The sequence below is a fragment of the Nicotiana tabacum genome, chromosome 18 (genome assembly GCF_000715075.1).
Source record: "Nicotiana tabacum cultivar K326 chromosome 18, ASM71507v2, whole genome shotgun sequence".
In the NCBI taxonomy this organism is placed as follows: domain Eukaryota; kingdom Viridiplantae; phylum Streptophyta; class Magnoliopsida; order Solanales; family Solanaceae; genus Nicotiana; species Nicotiana tabacum.
In genome coordinates, this window is record NC_134097.1 from 60993418 (window position 1) to 60998666 (window position 5249).

A 5249-nucleotide genomic window follows, 5' to 3' on the forward strand; every position below is an offset into this window, starting at 1 on the left:
GTGAAGTACAACATAGAGGTACAAACAGGAAGCTATCAGTTACAATGGTATATGGATTCAATGATGCTACTTTAAGAAGAAAATTATGGCAGGATACATATGTGCGAGCCTTGGGCAGTAATGAGAGACTTCAACTGTGTCTTGAATAGAGGGGAAAAGATTGGGAGTCCAGTTACAATGTCAGAAATTAGAGATTTTAAGCAATGTGTAGAGGAATGTACATTATAGGATATGAAGTCTTCTGGGGCCTTCTTAACATGGAATAACAAGAAGGGATGTACAAATAGGGTATATAGTAGGATTGACAGGGTGTTGGTGAACAATGAATGGATGATGGCTCTACCGGACTTAGAAGTATTCTATAGGAGTGAAGGGTCATTTGATCATTGTCTTGCAATAATAAGATGGGATGGAGAACACAAAAAACAACATATGTTCAGATATTTCAATATGTGGAGCTTGGTACCCGAGTACAAAGGAGAAAGTCAAACAAGGGTGGAGGACAAATAAAACTGGGACCAAAATGTATGACATGGTGGAAAAACTAAATAAGTTGAAGGGAAAACTAAAACAGCTAAATACAAAAAATTTGAGTCATAGAGAAAAGCAGGAAGATAAAGCAGAGGAAGAACTAATGCAATGTCAAGATATATTGCAGAAGAGGCCTCTAAATCAGGAACTATAAGAAGAAGAAGCAAGGCTGATTAGCAAGTACAAGAGATTGAATGAAGCAAGAAATCAATATCTAAGTAAAAAAAGCAAGGTGCAGTGGATGAAAAAGGGGATCTAAACACCAAATTCTTTCATAGTATGATGAAGGTTAGAAGGAATATGAACATAATATTTTCCATAAATGATTCATAAGGAGTTAATATAATAGAGATGGATGCAATTGCTAAATCTTTTATTGAGTTATACAATACTTTGCTGGGCACTAACAAAAGGAAAAGGGAACATGTCAATAATACCTTGGTTCGACAAGGACCAGTAGTTACAGAAACTCAAAGTAGATTGTTAGAAGAAGAGTTTACAGAAAAAAAGGTTACGACAACTTTCTGGGCAATCAATGGAGAAAATCACCAGGTTCTGATGGTTATGGAAGCAAGTTTTTCAAAGATAGTTGGGAAGTGGTGGGAAAAGATGTAGTGGATGCTATAATGGAATTCTTCAGAACATGGAAAATGCTAAGAGTGCTAAATCACATAGTGATTACCATTATACCTTAGAGCTCTCATGCTGCCAGTGTGGGAGATTATAGACCTATAGCAGAGTGTAATACTGTATATAAGGTGATATCTAAAATACTATGTAATAGGCTCATAATGGTATTGCCTACACTGATTTCTGCAAACCAAAGTGCATTTGTTGCAGGGAGACCATTGTGCAAAATATTCTGATATGTTAGGACTTGGTAAGATTGTACAACAGGAAGAATACTTGCTTAGAGCTGTTTGATCAAGATTGACCTCAAAAAGGCATATGATACTGTAGAGTGGTCGTTTGTGGAAGAAATGCTCCATGCAATGAATTTTCCTCATAGATTTATTAAGTGCATCATGGCATGTATAACTACTACTAAATATAGCATAGCAATAAATGAAGGACTATATGGGAGTATTACATGGAAGAGAGGTCTTCGACAGGGTGATCCAATATCACCTATGATATTTGTAGTGTGCATGAAATATTTTACTATAATCTTGAATAAAGTAGCTGAAATGAGAGACTTTGGTTATCACACCAAATGCAGAGGATTGAAACTGAATCACCTATGCTTTGCAGATGATATACTGCTATTTTACAAAGGCAATTATCAGTTAGTAATGCTGTTGCTAAGAGGGATGCAGTCTCTCTCTAACACGTCAGGCTTGAGCACTAATGCAGGGAAGTCAAATATATTCAGTGCTAATATAGAAACCCAACTATTAGAAGATTTATGTGAGGAAACTGGTTATTAATGAGGGGCATTACCATTTCGGTACCTGGGGGTGCCTATCTCATCAAAGAAGATATCCAACATAGACTGTGAAGTACTAATAGATAAAATGACTGCTAGACTAAAGATCTGGAGCTCGAGGAACCTTTCTTATGCTGGTAGAGTTCAATTAATTAACTCAGTTCCTTTACAAGTACACCCATATTGCTCATCAATCTTCATCCTACCTAAGGCCGCCTTAAAAAAACTTACTGCAATATGCCGAAACCTTTTATGAGATAGGAGATAAGTGGCAAATAAAACTCCTTTAATTGCATGAGACACTATTTGTAAGTTGAAACAAAAAGGAGGATTAGGCATAATAGATTGTATGATATGAAATGAGGCAACGATTGTAAAGTATGTGTGAAACATTGCTCAAAAGGCAGACAATCTATGGGTGAAGTGGGTGGATCACATCTACGTGAAAGGTACCAGTTGGAACCAATACTTGCCACCAACTGATTGCAGTTGGTACTTGAAGAGAATATGCAATGTAATGGTAAAGTTCAAGGGAGGATATGTGGGGAATGAATGACAACATATACGAGGAAGGTATTCCATACAAAAGGGATACCACTGAAGGAAAGGGGAGATGAATGATTGGCCTTGGACTAGATGGATTTGAAATTCATTAAATGTCCCAAAATACAGTTTTATAAGTAGGTTGGCAGTACATAAAAGACTGTTGACAAGGGAAAGACTGCAAAAAATTGGAGTATGCCAAGAGACAAGATGTGAAATGTGTGGAGGAAGCATAAAAACAATTCAGTATCTGTTTTTTGAATGTCATTTCTCGAAAGAATGCTTGAAAAGTATGATGGAGTGGCTAGGACTGAGGATAAATGCTCCAAATATTGACAGGCTCTAGAAAATACTAACAAGGAATGTCAAAGTTAAAATGTGCAGGAAGTTTATAATGGCAATCTTGGCAGTGTTGGTGTATAAAATCTGGCAAGCGAGGAATGATGCAATATAGAACAGCAGAGTACCTAGTCCAGTGGTGATATGTACAGATTAAACAAGAGTATAAAGTTAGATTGAATATGCAAACATTAGAAGAGAGAGTAGGGATAGTAGATGATGGATGGAGAATTTTTATAACACATAGAGATAGGGAGTCGATTAGTCAGAAGAATTTTGCGACTAGAAGGAAATTTCCTCTAGTCTGTACAGATTTGATTTGAATGTATATTTTAGTTGGTTGGATATTAATAATATTTTATTTACACAAGAAAAAATAACGAGGTTTGGTCAATTGACCTACATATAAAGTACAAAATAAATATTGAGAGAGAAATCTCTCCCGCCCTAAACAAAACTCTCGTAAGGACTACATTATGGAGATTGTTGTATTTTTTGTGAAGGAGAGATCCTCAATTTATATAGGACACAACGTTTTTCTCCAAAAAAAAATCTGCCAAATATGGAAGAAATTTATATTTTTCTTTAAAGAAAAGTAAAACAATTATGGGTAATATTCTACTCTTCCTTCAAGTAAAAGAATAAATTCAGATAAGATAAGAAAATCAGGACAAATTCCTAACAACCAATTCTCACTAGTTCCCCTACCTCTAAAAATTCAAATAACACAAGCTCCTCTTCCTTCTCAGCCAACAATCCTCCCACTCATGCATTAAGTCCTCCAACATCTTCACATACCTACATCATCAAGACCATGTGTCCAGCTCTAATCATCCGATGATAACTCGATCCAAAAATTAATTTTAAACCCATCACGAAGCTTTCCCTTCTTGCCACTTTACCCTCACCCCAATAAACGCCCTCTATCACAACTACCTCGTCTAGTGATCGTGAACCTCGTACAATCAAGCAAGCGTTAAAGGGTCCTAATTGGAATAACACTATGAAGGATGAACTCACAGCCCTTGCGAACCAATACACTTGGCAGTTAGTTTCTCGTGAAGATCACAAAAAGTTATCGATACCAAGTGGGTTTATCGCCTAAAGTTTGACTTCAACGGCAACGTCCCCAAATATAAAGCCCGATTGTGGCCAATGGCTATAAACAACGCCCAGACATTGTTTACTCTGATACTTTTTCACTCGTAGCAAAACACACCGCTGTCTGAGTCCTTCTCTCTACTGCTATCTTTAGAGATTGGGCTCTTCGTCAATTAGATGTCAATAATGCTTTCTTACGTGGTCCTCTTTGTGAAGAAGTTTTTGTTGAACAATCTCCTTGGTTCATACATCCCAACCACTCCACCCATATCTTTAAGCTATCTAAAGCACTTTATGGACTCAAACAAGCCCAAGGGCTTAGTATACATCCTTTCAAACTGGTCTTATATAACTAGGCTTTCAAAACAATTAATCTGATTATTGTTTGTTTACTTATGCTAACAACAGTATGCTTGTGTAACTTGTTGTCTATGTAGATGATTTAATCATTACAGGTTCTTATCCAACTGGTATATCATCTTTTCCAACATCTCAGTCAGTTATTTTCCATCAAGGACCTCAGAGAAGTTGGTTTCTTCCTCAGCGTACATATGCATCAGACACCTTCTGGCTTGTTCTTATCACTACGGCAATACATAGTAGACCCTTTTGATCGTGCTGGAATGACTGATTGTCACCCTGTTGCTACACCAATGTCAACTGGGACATCCCTCTTCTTTGAAGATAGTGCTCATCATTATGACATTAAGTCATATCAGAACTTGTAGGAAGTCATCAACATATATCTCTGCCGAGGCCATACATCGCCTTTGCAACCAACAAACTGCCTCAATTTGCAAGCCACCCAATAGCAAACCATTATGTAGCTCTCACACGTGTCCTTTGTTATCTTAGTGGAACAACTAATTTTGGTGTCTTTATCGCCCGTGATTTCCTACTCCATCTTCATGCCTTTTCTAATGTGGATTGAGCTGGAAATAAGGATGATCGGACCTCCACTAGTGCCCATATTGTGTACTTTGGAAGCACACCCATATCCTGGAGCTCTAGAAAACAATGTTCAGTTGCTAGATCCTCTACCGAGGCAGAATACCACTCGGTTGCTTCTACTTCTGCATAACTCTGATGGATGAAAAATCTTCTGAGCGAGCTATCAATACCTATATCTCAGGTTCCGGTGATATACTGTGACAATCTTGGAGCTACATATCTCTATGCTAATCCGGTCTTCCATTCTCGGATGAAACACATTGAGATATATTATCATTTTGTGCGGTCTCTAATTCAAAAGCAACAACTGTAGGGTTTCACGTGTAAATTCCAAAGATCAACTAGCTGATCCAAGATT